General features: G+C 45.8%; 1 pseudogene; it reads right to left on the reverse strand.

Annotated features, from left to right (window-relative positions):
• Positions 1-1,837: 1,837 nt before the first annotated feature.
• On the reverse strand, positions 1,838-5,963 carry LOC101437784 (DNA repair protein RAD51 homolog 3 pseudogene; annotated as a pseudogene).
• Between the last annotated feature and the right edge of the window lie 10,596 nt (positions 5,964-16,559).

The raw sequence follows: 16,559 nt of genomic DNA on the forward strand, positions 1-16,559 counted from the left end.
TTTTTGTGCTTCTATTGTTATATATGCTACAGCCATATATGTTACAGATGCAAAAATGTGTTATTTTTTTACTTTATATAATTGAATATATTTTAAAGAAGCTGACAGAAGAAAGAAGAACAAGTGTACATTTATAGACTGTGTTATAGTAACCTTCTTATTTGCCATTCCTTGTTCTCTGCACCTGTTCCTTTGGATTCAAGTTACTGTCTGATTTCATTTCCTTACTTCAGTATAGCTTTGATCCCACCCATGTCCTTGGTACTATGTTTGTTACATATATTGAATTTATGTTATAAGCCCAACTATATTATATACATACTCTTTTATACAACTGCTTTTAAAATCATTTAAGAGAAAAAAGGAGAAGAAAGAAGAAATATGTATTTGTACCATTTAAAAAGTAATCACATAATTAATTTTATTGGTGCTCTTTTTTTTTCATATGGATTCAGCATTACTCTCTGGGATCCCTTGCTATCAGTATGAAGGATTTCCTTTAGTATTTCTTGTAAGGTGGATCTGTTAGCAGTGAATTGTCTGAGTTTTGTTTATCTAAGTGTATCTTTACTTTGTCTTCATTTCTGAAAGATAGTTTAGAATGCTTGGTTTACAGATTTCTTCTTCTTTGAGCACTTTGAGTATATTACACCACTGCCTTCAAGCCTCTTTTGCAATTGATGAAAATTCAGATGTTAATCTTGCAATACCCACGTATGTGATGAGTCATTTTTGTTCTACTGTTTTCAATATTTTCTGTTGCTATTTGGCTTTCATCAATGATGTGTCTAGGTGGGAATCCCTTTATGTTTATCTTACTTGGAGTTTATTGAGCTTCTTAGATGTGTAGATTAATGCTTTTCAACAAAGTGTGGAGTTTTTCAGCTATTATTCTTCAAATATTTACTTCTTTCTCTCCTTTCTCCCTTTGTTGTTCCCGGTATATATGCTGGTATGCTTGATTATGGTCCACTTTTGTCCCAGGCTGTGTTCATTTTTCTTCATTCTTCCTTTGCCTGTTTTTTTTGGAGTACATAATTTCTATCAATCCATTTGTTTTGCTGCCTTTTTTCCCTTTTGCCAGCTCACACCTACTCTTGAGCCTCTATGAATTTTTTTTTGCAGAAATAAATAATGGTGTATTCATCAACCTATTCTGGAAGATATATGTTCTAGACAATTTCTAGATGAGATAATAGCACCGAAGACATTCCTTTAACATCATAAAACAACATAGAAAGTTAAACCAATGGCTTGGAATTTTAGAATAGAGGTTACCTAAATCAATTTGGTCAGTTAAAAATTTTATTTTACTAATAAATCTGAATATAATGATATACTGACTCATGGTGCTAAACAAAAAAAACTTCTGTCATTTTTAGGAGTTTCCAAAGTTACATTTCAAACAGAGAACAAAATATTTTCTGGGCAGTTGTCAAAGAAGGGGGCCATTCTGAATGATAAATTCAGATTGGCCACATGAGATCAGCTCTCCACTTGGGTGAATCACAATACCTATATCATCTCTACTAAACGCTACAGAAAATGAAAACAGAACAAAATAGTAGAACAGTGCTTTAAAAGAACTTGTTCAGAGAATCAGATTTCTTAATTGTTTTTCCCATTCACTTCAGTATATTTCTCATTCACTCATGCCTTAGTATGCCTTTATATTTTAAAGTAACACATCTCCTGCTTGTGCACATTGGATGTCAAAGCATCAGCATATTTGCATACTTTGAGATTAGCCTTTGGGTTTCTATTCTTCTGATTCTTGTGACCATTTCCAGAAATTCATTCTGCTGGCAATGAACATTCAGTAGCAACAACAGCATCTCTAAATCCCTAAAACTAAAGCAGGAACCAGTGAGGCCTGACTTCCATCAAACTTGGTTGTCATTTGATTGGTAAAAATTACAGCTAATCTGTGGTTCTTTGCAAGACTGATCATTTCCTGGGCTAGGCTATTTAGTTACTGAGTATGAAGTGATAGATCATCTAGGTCATGACATAATGGAAGAGGAGTACTTACTGATTTGGGGGTTCTTAACCAGGGGTCCATGAGCTTGAATTGAAATTCAGGAAAACATTATTCTTGTGGGGACGTGTTGGTGCAGGTAAGGTATGTTTATTTATTTTTTTATTTTTTATTTTTTTTTAAGATTTATTTTTATTTATTTAATTCCCCTCCCCTCCCCCGGTTGTCTGTTTTCTGTGTCTTTTTGCTGTGTCTTGTTTCTTTGTCCGCTTCTGTTGTCGTTATCGGCACGGGAAGTGTGGGCGGTGCCATTCCTCCGCAGGCTGCTCCCTCCTTCGCGCTGGGCGGCTCTCCTTATGGGTGCATTCCTTGCGCGTGGGGCTCCCCTACGCGGGGGACACCCCTGTGTAGCACGGCACTCCTTGCGCGCATCAGCACTGCGCATGGGCGAGCTCCACATGGGTCAAGGAGGCCCGGGGCTTGAACCGCGGACCTCCCATGTGGTAGACAGACGCCCTAACCACTGGGCCAAAGTCCGTTTCCCAAGGTGTGGTATGTTTATTAACTAATATGCGGTGTAGTGTGGGCTTAGTAAGGGGTTGGTGGTTTTCACCTGACTGGCAAAGGGGTCCATGGAACAAAAAATGGTTAAGAACCTGCACTAATCAAACCTTTGAGTGTTCTGAAATGAAGCCGGGAAGGAAATAAATTTGTGCCAAAAGTCCTGTGTAATCATGCCAATGTAAATGACAAATATGGGGAAAAAATCTTTTCAGGAGTGAAATCCTCCAGTTTTCGGTGCTCCTCTCCCACATGTGTTCCTGCTATAAGGTGAAGGTGCTGAATGCAGGCAGCAGCAAGGACTACCACTCTGTCCACTGTAAAACTTCCCTCTGTATCAATAAAAACTGCTTCACCTGCCACTCCTCCAAAACACTCTGGTATCTGCTCATCTGCTGCCAACTGCATACGTAATTATGCTTTCCCAATATCAGGTGCACCAGAGATTTCTGTTTTGGCTAAGGGTACTCCCCTCCCAAGAACATTATATAGTGCTGAACAGAAGGTCATTATATAGTGCTGAACAGAAGCCCTTGGTATGCTCCTGCTCAAGAAGTTCCAGTGCTGTACGCTCCTTGCCTGTCTCAGATGTACCAGCATATCTTGGCATATTTAAGAGACATGATATGTAGAGTTTCTAAGGCTTCCTCTTTAGAAATCCTAACTTCTTTGCTGAGCTCTGAAGGTCTCACCTCGAGGAATTCCTTGGCAGTCTAGGAACTCACAAACACTAATTTTACCTGCACTGCTGTGAACAGTGGGAAAACTCCCTAAATCCTGCTGCATTTCAATGCAGAATCCTTGATTGCAGTCTCCGTGCAACCAAACTCTGCTTGTCAGTGCCCCAGCCTGTGCCATATGTCCTGTAGTGAATTTTTCATTTCAATTCTTACACTTTTCAACTCCAGGATTTCCAGTTGATATTTTTTGATAATTACTACTTCTTTATTGATATTCTCTATTTGAGGAGCATTGTCATCAAACTTTCCTTTATTGCTTTAATCATTGTTTTTTCTAGTTCTTTCAACATGCATGTGACAGCTTTTAAGTCTTTGTTAAATTCAACATCTGGCCCTTTCATAGGCAGTTTCAGTTACCTCTGTTTTCCCTTTATATAGATAGCATTTTCCTCTGTATTTTCATGTCTTAAAATGTTTTTTTTTTTGCTCAAAAGTTGATATTTTAGATAATATCCTGTACCTCTGGGTACAGACCCCTACCCTTAGGGCTTTTCATTGTTGTTTTTGCTGGCCTGTTTATTTAGTGACCACATGGACTCTTTCATTAATGCCTGTTTCTCCTGCAGTGTGAAGCCTTTCTGGGGAGACGGTGGTTTTATCAGGGCTCTCTTTGACTCTTTCCTTGGTCCCTCTGCTTAGCTGTCTTCATTGGCATCCCACCCAGCTGTTAGGCCCCACTAATTTCCCACTGATGATTCTAACATTGCGTGGACATACATTTTTCCATGGTCTGCTGTATTAAAGTTGGGTCCCTTTGCATAATGGTTTTTGTAGCTAGTATTTCGAGTTTGTCCTGACCTTAGTAGGGCTATTCTTAGTTGTTTTTACCTAGTTCTCTCTGGAAAACTGGCCTACAGTTTAGCTTGTAGCTCTCCTGACTACCATTCCCCTCTTAATTATTACCACCAAAATCTCCATTATTTTTGGTAATGTCCTGAGGCCCGAATTTCCACATACTCTCTTCCAAATAAAGTGAGTTCCTTTGGGAGAACTTTAGACTCTCCTTTCTCTGGGCTGGAGAGTTCCTTTGGCTGGTGATGAATTGGCTAAATGTGGTCCTGCTGGGTCACAGCTGGCAGCCTGTTGGCATCCAGAGTCCCTGAGCACAGCAACCAGGCAGAGGACCTGCACCCAGCTCCCCAGGAAAGCCCTGCTGTGTGGGCTCTGTGGCCTTTCCCAGACCTCCAGGGGCACCAGCAACCAGCCCACTGCAGCATTTAATGAGACGTGGACCTCCTTTTTGGCAGGCAGGATTTGTGGCCCGTTTTGAAGAGTGCTACTAGACGGGGAGATCAGATATTTTAAAAATACTCTTATTGTGATGTTGGGTTGTATCTTGTTGCAAGACAGGTAGACTCGGTAACTAATTCCATTTGCGGAAGAAAGGGGTGGCCTAGAAGCCTGCAATTGTTCAAAACAAGCACTCTCCACACTGGGAGTTTCCAGCTGGGGTTTAGAATGAAGAACTGTCTGTGGGCTCTTCTTCCAGGTTACAGGGCTGGTGTTGGGTGAGGAGGAGATGCTGTCTTCCTGGGACTTGTGTTTGGTAGCCCTTCATAAGATGGATACCTTAACCACATCTTCAAATGAGATTTCTAAATCATCTGTGGATGGGTCAACAGAGCCTTTTAGTGGGGCATGCCATGTGCTTTCAAGAGCAATGTCTCTTGCTTAAGCCTTTCTCTAGTAAGGCTCATGTACCTCTGGTGGTCTGAAAAATGGGGTTTGGTGGAACAGAGACAAACCTTTTTTTTTTAAAATTTTTTAATATATATTTATATTAGTGTACTAGAAAATAAAATCCACAGTTTTGCAGGTAATGTTGTTGGGGCAGCTATGAGTGGGCAGAGTGCAGTTATCAGCTGCACCCAGACTGCTTAGGTTGGAGGTACTGCAGCATTGTGCCTGTGAAATTGAACACCTGTTACCAGTGTATGGCAGTGAGGAGAGAGCCGATGGTTATCAGCCACCTCTGGAGTTTCTCATATTCTCATTTCAGAGTACCTGCTGTGCTGTTACTTCAGTAATTCATCAAAAGTTTAAGTAATTTTTGAAAGGACGATATGGCAGCAATCATGAGAGTGCCACACGAATTTTGGGAGTCTTGGCCCAAGAGATGTCCTTAATTCAACCTTTTGTTTCACAGAAAGTTAAAGGTATATTAATAAATTAATTTTAATTCTGTTATTCCATATACTGTTGTAGTGTCAGGTGCTGGGACTAGATAATTAAGACCTTGAATGTCTCATGCCATATTAGGGGAGCCCTGATACAGTTTGAAAAAAGCTCCAGTAAATGGGTGCAGTGTGGAATGGGGTGTAGGAGAGCTGTGGCTGGGGAGACAGGAAAGACTTCACAGGGGAAGGGGTGTTTGAGCTGTGTGTTGAGGGATGCATAGGAGTTCACCAGGCAAACAAGTGGCAGAGGCATGTCAGCCATAGCAGGGAGCCTGGAAGTATGAAGGAGCAGGGGCAGGTGAGTGGGTGGGGTAAGGAGTGCGGCCTCTCTCCGTGTGGCTGGTGGGATAGGTTAAGGTGCGTGCAGGTGGGAGGACGGGCAGGGCCTGAGCTCGAGAGGGCGACTGGGATGTGACGACCTTCAAACCATGCTAAGGAATGGGGGCCTAATTTATGGGCCAGGATGGCCCAGAGAGCCATTTGCGTCACCTGTCCCGTGGTGGCCATCACAGGCAAGCCCAGCACGCCTTCCTGCGTGAGCCCTCATTCCCCCCAGCACTGAGCAGCCTCCTGGCATTGATGGGCGCGGGCAGGTGAGATGAACCTGCCTCTGTGCCTGGTAGAGCCTAGGGAGCCAGCGAGAGTTTTTAATAAGGATGGAAAGCACGATGCTAATGAACCTGTTATTCTGGAGGAGTAAAAAGGCACTTCCCTTCCTTTCCAGTGGGGCCAGATCACATACGTCAGGAGGTCCTTAGGCCAGAGGCCCTAAAAGGACAGGCCTGGGAGCAAAGACAAGCTCTGTCCAGCCTGTAAGTGAAAACACATGTAGTTAGATGCCAGTATTGACATATCAGTAGTGGTCACCAGAATCTGGATTCCCTGTTTCTCTTGAAAAGCCAGAAGGTCTGTGTCCACTGTCCTGGCATCCACGTGGCCGGGCAGGCTCGGCCGAGGAGCGGCTGCCCCTTTAAGTGGGGTGTTTGCTGCAGCCCCTGCTTTTCCCAGTCACGCAGCACCCACCTTCCTGGTTCACGTTACCTCCTGGCCCCAGCAGGGACTTGGTTGTGGAGTCAACCCCCACCAGCAGCTCTTGCAGTGTACCCCAGGACAGTGGTGCTGAAAAGTTAGGGGTCAGTTGCACACATAACTGAATTCTGTGACAAACAGATAAGATTAGCTACATTATATAAAGTACTAGAAATGTTTATTAGATACAATAGATTGTCATTGATTGCCAGTGGAAATAGAGGTTTTCTCAAATCAGCACTTAAAGTAAGACCCACGAGGATTTCACCACGGGGGGCCACTTCCCAGCCGTCCAGAAGCAGAGTTTAGAGCCAGGGACTGCGCCGGCCCCGCCCTGCTGGACAGGCCTGGAGCTGATCGCAGGCGGGTTCCCCGGCCCCTCCATGTGGCCGAGGCGCTGGGGCTCCCGCCTTCCCTGCATCTGGCCCAGCCTGGCCGCGTCCTGGGACTTGGGGTCCCTCGTTGGGGCCCTTCACTGACAGCGTGAGTGTGGACGTAAACACTTCTCGTGGCAGCAGGGCACGGATCTGCCTTTGCCAGGAGTTTTAGCTTGGGCCTTTCAGAGCCCTTGCCTCGACTTTCGGGGTCCAGAGCAGGTGGGAGAAAGGCCCCCCTTTGTATTTACAGCCCCTTTTCCTGGAGTCTCAGAAGGCAACTCTCAGCTACTGATTTTTCACCTTGGGTGTGCAGCTCACAGCTTTCTTTTATAGAAGTTTCTTTTCTGAAAGAAATTTTCATAAGTAGTTTCAAAATAAGTTTGGAAAACATGCACCCTGCAGATCTCTCTTTCTCTTCCCCCTGAGAATATGCTTTTCCTGCCAAAATGCTTTTCTTTTATGTGGCTCATTTATATGCAAACCCTGAACCCCTAAGCCGCGGCTCCAGCACCTGGGCCCGGGAGCTCATTACCAGCCATTCCCGCAGGCTCCGTGTTTGCGGCTGGAGCTGGGTGAGGGGCTGGGTGCCCCATGAGCTGAGCCTTCACCACCTCAAGGAGTCTTAATCCCTTTTGGGGCACCACGTGCGAACCGGAATCCTGCATCTTTTCCTAAACTAGCAAGTGCTGTGGTGCTTTTTAGTTCTCCCAGTGTCAAGGGAGAAAATGCTAAAGTGAACACATCCCACAGATAAGCGTGTGCTAAACTTTGTACCCAGCAATGAACTTGGCCCTGGGTTGCCAGGGGTGCTCTCGGTGAGGGGCTTTCTTGAGAGCCCTTGTCTGCAAAGGCAGAAGCAAGCCGTGTTGCTGTCTCAGTCAGGGCTTCCGCCCCGAGGGACAGAGGCCCCGCACTTCCTGTCTCTCCTGTCGGGCTGGCCCAGCACACAGAGTCTCGGGAAATCGCCTGTGCCCTGCACTGGTGCCACCTAATGGGGGCCCGGAGGGAGGGGTGCCAGGGAGCCCGTGGCGAGGGGCTGCTCCAGGCGCGGTCACTCAGGGCCAGCCGCAGCCCCTCTAGGGTCAGGGGGCCGACGGCAGCCAGCGGGCCTGGCCCCAGGTGGGCGCCGGGGAGGCCTGGCTGCTCCCGCCTGGAGCCCACCTCCGTCCACACCCGGGCCGCCTCCCCTCTGCTCACTTTGGGTCTTCGGGGCCCATCCCAGGGCCCGGCACATGATGTCGCCCGCCCAGCCCGGCCTGGGTCTAACCTCAGACTCGCCGTGAACTCTGCGCCTTCCGGGGGCCGTGTCCTGGGCTGCCTCCCCACGACGGGGGCGCAGATCCTGCAGTCCCGGCGGTGGCCCTCGGCCCAGGACGTCGGGCTCCTCACGGAGGTGCCGGGTGTGGGGCGAGGCGGGAGGGGGCGCAGTGGTCCCTCTGCCCACGCTGCCCTGGCTCCGCCCTGGCCGGGAGGCCTGGACCGTCCGTCCGTCCCAGGCCGAGCGCTGGGCCTGCCAAGGAGAAGGGGCATGTGGCGGCCGAGGTCCAGCGCCGGAGGCCGGCGCCGTGCACGAGGTCGCTGGGGACCCACTGCCCTGAGGCCGCGTCCCTCAGAGCGCGTGGCCGTCAGGGCGGCCAGGGCCTCGGGAGGTCCCGGGCTGGGGGGGGCCGGTGGGGGAGGGCCCGCGGGGCCTGCAGTGACTGGCTGGACGGCCCTGCAGCCCCCAGGCGCCCTCATTTGTTTGGTCCTCAGTCTCCCTGTGCAGCCCCGCACCTCTACCCCGGGCCACGGGAAACCTAGTCAGGCGCACTTGTCCCCAAAGGATTCGCATTACAGGCCAGGAGGGGACAGAGGAGGAAGCGTCCAAGTAGCAGGTCTTAGTGCGTGAAGATAGAAAGGCGGACAGAAGGCTCCTCAGGCCAGGGCTGTGGCTTTTCTAGAACTTTCTAGGAGAATGATTTGATTTGGCAAATTCCCTTTATAATGGTCTTTACAAACATGTAAGCATCCTGTATCGTTGACAGTGGATCCTATGTTTGCTTTTGTGTTCAGAGGGGCCCAAAGGCTGTATCTCATGGACATTTCACGGTTGAAAAGTCAACTGTGCATTTGTCCAAAAATAAATTATATATGTGTATTTGCATGCATTCATCTCCTTATAGGTAGAACTGACATCCTTCAGTCTGGTTATGTCAGTTACCCTGCCTCGAGTGGCCTAAGTTGGCACATATTAGTGTACCCTGTGGGGTAAAGCGTGTGTGTTATTGTAAGGCTTTCCCAACCATTGTCCCAGAAGGGAGATTTATTGTTCTGGTGTCTAGGAAAGTGGGTGGGGCTGTGTGGCTTCACTGACCTCTTCCCTTTGGTAAGACTTTGAAGAATATATTGAGGGCAACCAGAAACCCTTGACTAATGCAGTGTTAGAGGAACTGAAAAATGTTAAGGAAGAGATGAATGATGACACAAATCAGGAGGAACTAACTGGAATTCTATAAATTTGTTCAAATGTTCTGAGCAGAAAGTAAGAATTGAATAATTTCTAAATACTGTCCCTCTGTGCAGTTACGCCTCACATGACTATATATATTACTGCTTATACTTGCATAATCTTATACATATTTTTATATTCCAAACCATGCATACCATGCCTTAAGGATAATTTAAGAGATTTTCAAGTATAATTTTGTTTGAATATAACTATTACCTTAGTTTTTAACTCTAGAAACAATTGCCATTTAAAGTGTGATTGAACTCTGGTAGAATTTTGTGTAGATAATTGAAAAAAAGAAAAGACATGTATTTTATATGTAAATGATGGATTTGAGCCAGGTGAAGGCCAGATGATATTAGAAGCTAAGACTCAGGTTCCATTTCTTGCTCATAGGCAAACAGTTTTATTAAGTATAGTTCAGTAATGTTCTAGAAACACACAGTTATGCAAGTGGCATTTTAATGCTTGTTTGTCAGTGGGAAGGGGTAGAAGCTTAGGGCTCAGATGGATGGCGTCTGGCCAGTGACAGCTTAGCTTCCTCTGGGAACCCTTGGGGATGGGCACTGCTCTGTCTAGAGATTCTTATCTAATTTTTAACCTGAGTGAATTTCATCACCACGAACACAGGGCTGTTCTGTCCAAGTGAGGTAGCACTATTTTTTTTCAATGAAGTAGCATATATTAGGTTCAAACTGGTTTAATAGAAAATCACTGCCTGGTGTAGGCGGAAACTAAACCAGCTCAGGTGCAGCTGGATCCAGGTGCCTCCACAGCATGGTCAGGACCATGTCTCTGTGCCTCTCAGATTTGCTTTCCTTTTACTTGATTCTCTTCAGGCTCACTCTTATGGTGGCACCATGGCCATCAGAAGCTTCGAGCTCGTGACCTGTCAACCTCCCAATAGAAAGAGAACGTCTTGTCTCAGCAATTTCAACAAAGTCCGGGTACCGAGACTCATTCATTCCACTTTGAGTCACCTACCCACCCCCAATCTCTGCACCATCAGAAAAGAATTCCCTGTGTGGCCAGTACTCTCTTCCCACCCCAGTGGTGGCATCAGGGGTGGTCGAAGGAGTCTACTTCAAAGGAAAAGCGGCATGCTCTTGTGAGAAGGAGGGGAAGGCTTCTGCGTCAGTGTGACATCGTTGTGGATGTGCCCCTTGTCTCCGCACACTGGCCTCGTCCCTGCAATGGCGCGGAAGTGGAAGCAATAGAGAACTCCCCAAGTGCTCTCCAGAATCCTGAAGGCTGCTGGGGTGACAGGGCAGCTGGGGAACCCCCTGTTGAGCGGTGGCTGGAAGGAAACACGGGGCTCCCCTTTTGTGATAAGCAGTGGCTAGGTCACCATCTCCAGTCAACATCATTGGAAAATCAGGGACCTTGTGATGCTCATGATACACTGCCTGCTGGGTGAATGGGGAACGAGGCGGCTAAACTGTTAGCACATACATCTTGAGTGGTACCAGGTGCCAGGCCCTGGGGTACAGCAGACAACAAGAGAGAGGAAGCCCTCGCTGTCAGGGCAGAAACGGACAATAAATAGGTAAGCCAGCAGATGAAACAGGACCATCTCAGACCTTGGCAATTCTGTAAAGGAAAAAAAAGAGTGTCAGGATTGGGTGTGACCGAGGGGATCTTTGGATAGGAAGGCCTCTTGGAAGGAACTGGTGCTTGACCTGAGACCGTCCCTGTGAAAAGAGTCAAATACTGAGTAATACTGAGAGGGAGGGAGGGAGGGACTCCCATAGCTGAAGGGGACCCAGACTTGCCCTGGTCTCCCTTTCTCAGGAGGAAAGCCAGCACTCAGAGCCTGTGTCAGGGCACGCTGGAGCTGCAGAGCGGCTAAGCGCCTGGTGACTAACTATAGCTAAATGATCAAAGCCCACTTGGGAATTTAAAATCTCCTCCACACTTTCGGTCCTTCTGCTCTTGCAGTCTTTAGGGAGCTCAGAGCCTAGAAATTCATTTTATTTTCAACCTCAGAAAACCAAAATCCCTCATAGGAGACACTTGGAATCACAAAGCAGTTAGAGGACAAATGGCTGGGGGTTATCTGTGAATCTGATGCCCAGCTTCATTACGGAGACTTGACCAGCAAGATGGGCACAGATCTTAAGATGAGGCAAACTGAACCAGGGTGGGCCTTAAGCCCTGTGACCAGAGTCCTGATAAGCAGGAAATCTGGGCACAGAGGTGGAAGCCCCAGGACAGAGGGAGACAGATGGCCACATGATGACGGCAGAGACCACCTGCCAGGAGGCTGCCAGCAGACCTCGGAGCAGGCCTGGCCTGCAGACACCTTGATTTCAGACGCTGTGAGCAGCGCTTTCCTGCTGATTTAGCCAACAGTCTGTGCTATTGTATTATAGCAGCCCTGGCCGAGTAAGACAACCATTCCAGCTGAAAACTATCTGAGTAAACCTGTGTTTTCTTAGCACAGAAAAACGGGACATATGATCAGCATGGAAAAACACTTGCTCCCTGACTGCTGTACCAGTGTGTGGCCAGTGCCATCAGATCTGGTGGCATCCTGTTTGGCAGCTGTATTTACTTAGTTTTCTGATCATTGTGAGTGATCTTAGTTAAGAGGTGTTATTTTTGAGTACTCACCATGTGCTGGCATATGCTAAGTGATTTTTGAAGGTCCTCTCGTTTAACACCTATGACAACCTTTTCCAGCAGCTATCATCATTTGTTCTCTCATTTCTCTGCCCCCCTTTCCAGGAAATCTACCTGTAAAAGCTGCCTGTGTTATCTGTATCTCCCCATCTCTCATTCTCTTTTTACCTTTATTTAATTTTTAAACTGGAGAAGGCTTACAGAAGGTTTACAGAAAAATCATGTGAAAAATACAGAGTTCCATTTACCCCATACCCCTATTATTAATACCTTGCATTAGTGTGGTACATTTGTTACAATTCATGAAAGGATATTTTTATAAGTGTAATATTAACTGTAGCCCATTGTTTATATGGGCTGTATTGTACAGTCCTATATTTAATCTTTTAATTTTCATTCTAGGAACATATATATGCCCTAAAACTTCCCCATTTAACCACATTCATGCATAAAATACAGTGCTATTAATTATACCCAGAATGTTGTGTTACTGTCACCACCTTCCATTTCCAAAACATTACCATCAACCCAAATAGAAATTATATACAAATTAAGCATTAACTCCCCATTTCCTACCCCCAGTGCAGCCCCCAGTAACCTGTTTCTAGATTCTACCTTTATGAATTTCCTTATTCTGATTATTAGTGAGAGCATATAGTATTTGTCTTTTTGTGTTTGGCTTATTTCAGTCAACGTGATGGTTCATCCATGTTGTCAATAGATCAGAACTCGGTTCCTTTTCCTGGCCGAATAATATTCCGTTATATGTATGTAACATGTTTTGTTTATCCATTCACTGGTGAACAGACACTTGGATTGCTTCCATCTTTTGGCATTCGTGAATAGTGCCACTATGAACTTTGGTGTGCAAATATCTGTTCATGTCCCTGCTTTCAGTTTTTCTGGATATACCTAGTAGCCGGATGGTCGGGTCATGTGGTAATTCTCTACTCAGCTTTCTGAGGAACTGCCAAACTGTCTTCCACAGTGTGCTGTACCATTTTACCCTGCCACCAGCAATTGATGACTGTTCCTTTTTCTCCACGTCTTCTCCAGTGCTTGTTATTTTCTGTTTTTTTAAAAAATAGTAGCCATTCTAGTGGGTGTGAAATTTCATCTCATTGTGGTTTTCATTTGCATTTCCCTAATAGGAAATGGTGTTGAATACCTTTTCATGTGCTTTTTAGCCATTTGTGTATCCTCTTTGGAGAAATGTCTGTTCAAGTCTTTTGCCCATTTTTAAATTGGGTTGTTTGTGTTTTTGTTGTAGAGTTGTACTATCTCTGTATGTAAGTTCTGGATATTGAACCCTTATCAGATATGCAGTTTCCACATATTTTCTCCTACTAAATATGTGGTCTTTTCACATTCATGATAAAGTACTTTGATGCACAAAAGTTTGTAATGGGAGGTCCCATTTATCTAATTTTTCATTTATAGTTTTGCTTTGGGTATAAAGTCTAAGAAATCATTATACAACATGAGGTCCTAAAGATGCTTCCTTGTGTTTTCTTCTAGGAGTTTTATGGTTGTGGCTCTTATATTTAGGTATTTGATCTGTTTTGAGTTAATTTTTGTATATGGTGTGAGATCGGGGTCTTCATTGTGTTACATAAGGATTTCTAGTTCTCCCAGCACTGTTTGTTGAAGAGAGTTTTTTTCCCAGTTGAGTAGACTTGGCAGCCTTGTCAAAAATCCGTTAACCGTAGATGTGAGGGTCTATTTCTGAACTCTCAGTGCAATTCCATTGGTCACTGGATGTGAGAGAGAAGGGAAATTCATGGGTGACTTCTCAATTTTTGACCTGAGCAACCAGAAGTCTGAAGCCACCATAGCTGAGATAAGGGAAAGCTGTAGGAACAGCAGGTTTGGTGAAGAGAAAGAATAAAGAGTTCAAGTTAAGAAATGTTCAATTTGAAATGCTTATTGTATATCCAAATAAAGATGTTAACTAAGAAGTTGGATACACACATACGGAGTTCATATAAAGAAGTTCAAGGTAAAGAAATAAGTTTGGATTATGCTATCCTAGAATCAATATTTAAAGCCACGAGACTGAGTAGGAGACCAAGTTTAAGTTTGAACTTGGCCAGCACTGAGAGCAGTGAGTAAAAGAATCCAGAAACAGACACTGAGAACATGGGACCATTTGTTAGTGGAAAGAAAGCCACAAGACAGAGGACCAGTGATAAAGGTATTTCAGGAGAGTGGCTGACTACTAAATGCTGCTGAGAAGGGAGGTGAGGACTGAAAGTCGACTGTTGGAAAGGGCGGCTTGGAAGACCCTGGTGACCTTGACAAAGGGGAATTAATGGAATAGCAGAGGCGAACACCTGATTGGAGTGGGCTCTACAGAGAATGGTAGTGATGTCATCAACATGGTGACACAAGGCAGCCCCTGGAAAAGTCTCCCCTGAGAAGCAGCAAATAAAAAATCCTTCTTGATTAGCAATCTGATCTGGAGGATGGTAGAGACTGAAGAATGATTTCACAGGCGGTACATCAAAGAATAAGAAAAATAATCTCCAAATCAGGTAGGAAATTTCCATGCCGGACCAACAGCCCCGACCCTCCTGCTCACTTGGGAGCACATAGCTTGGGAGCAGTGCGGATGCAGCATGGCCCGGGGCCTCCCTGCCGCGGGTGCAGACTCCAGAGCCTCCATGGCAGTGGGTGGGAGCCCCACGCCTACCACGTGCCTGCAGCCCATCTGCCCTCCCTCTTGGCCCTTGAAAGTGGCAAGGACGGTCCTGTGTCAGGGCTTCTGCACGTCCTGTTTCCTCCACTTTGAATGTTTCTGCATTTCTTCTATGTTCACCTCCTCCCTTGTTCAGGTCTCCACTTGGGTGGCACCTCTCGTTTTCACAGCAGTAGTGTCCTCCGCCACTGCCTGTTCTATTACATGGCTTTGTTTTTCTTTCTAAACCTTCTCACCATCTGATTGTTTACAATATGCCGACTTGTGTCTTTAGAGCCTGCCTGTCTCCCCTTTAGACCGTCTGTTCCATGGACACAGGGGCTCTGGTGTTCCTCACTCAATCCCTAACACCTAGGGCCATTCTGCAGTCTCAGCTGGCATTAAAGAAATATGTGTTTAATGAATGAATGATTCCTCTTACAGCTGAGGGAGCTAAGACAGAGAAAGGTTGCCTTGTGCCAGCACACACTGGGCCTTTGAGCTCAGCCTCTGAATCCTCCAAATGTGTTAGATGGCGGAGTGCCAGAGCTGGAAAGTTTAGGTCAACTGAGGCTCCCAGATGTGGCATCTGAACCAGAGACATGGGGAGTGACCCACTCAGACATGGGGATGGGAAGAGTGGGCATGAGGCCCCAGTCTGTGGCCCCATGCTGCCGTTCCTGGCTCCTCTTCTGATCTTGGGGGTCTACTTGGAAAAATGTGGTGGCGACTTATGCTTCCATTACGGAAGTGTAAATGCCCAAAAACGCTCTTCACAGATGTCACCTATGAACTCAGGATAAAACACTCTGGAGAGTGAACAAAACCAGGAATATTTTAGAGGGATTCAAACTTGAAAGAAGTGACCAGCACAGGGTATTTCTCCTGATTCGGGGCCTTGGCCCTGAGAGGACCTGCATTTGCAGGTTAAATTGCTGTCGAGACTCCTCCATTGTTCTGGGTGGGAGAGACCAAGAGAAGGGCTGGAGCATCTACTGATCCACACCACAATGTGGACGAATCTTCATGCCACCATGCTGGTGAAGGAAGCCAGACCTGAAAGTGCACCCTGAGATTGAGTTTAGGTGGGATTCCAGAATTGCAGACCATAATCTGTTGTAGCAGAAAGCATGTCAGTGGTTGTCCTGGCCAGGGCAGAGGGAAGGATGGACTGAAAAGACACCCAGTGATCTTTTGGGATGGAGGCAAAGTGCTATTTGGATTAAGGAGGTGCTTTCAAGGGTTACACACTGTCAAAACTCAGTTGAACTGTGCAGTTTAAATGGATGCAGTTTACTGAATGTAAATGATACTCCAGTAAGGCTGATAAATTCACAAACCAGAGTGTGCATTTAGGGCTTTACCTTCCCAATCAGCCTGTACTACTGTAGAGGGCATGTGTTCTCTTTGTCCAACATACATTGAGTAGTAAAGCAGTGCTTGAGAACATTCTGGATTCAGGGCCCTGAGTTCAAATCCCTGCTCTGCCCTCTACCAGCAGTGTGTCCTGTGTGAGCAGCCTCTCCTGGGCTAGTTTTCTCGTTGGGAATGTACGGACAAAACAGCTTAACATACAGAGTGATTTGAAGGATTTAGTGGGTGCAGCTCTATGTAGTTTTTATTTCTGTTTTTTGTTTTTTGGGAGATACTGGCTAATGAGCCCAGGACCTCGTATTTGTGAAGCAGGTGCTCAGCCACTGAGCTACACCTGTTCCCATCTATATAAAATTTTAAAACAATGCATGGTACATAGTAAGCATTCACTGGGTGTTAGCTACTATCATTCCCTTATATATCTACAAAGTATGAAAACTCAAGGTAAAACACATTTTTTGTCTTCCTGAGTCTCAAACACAGTACAAATACTTGATCCTGATGACAGTTAAATATCAAAGGCTTTTTTCTTTATA

This window comes from Dasypus novemcinctus, chromosome 6 (genome assembly GCF_030445035.2).
Source record: "Dasypus novemcinctus isolate mDasNov1 chromosome 6, mDasNov1.1.hap2, whole genome shotgun sequence".
Lineage (NCBI taxonomy): Eukaryota > Metazoa > Chordata > Mammalia > Cingulata > Dasypodidae > Dasypus > Dasypus novemcinctus.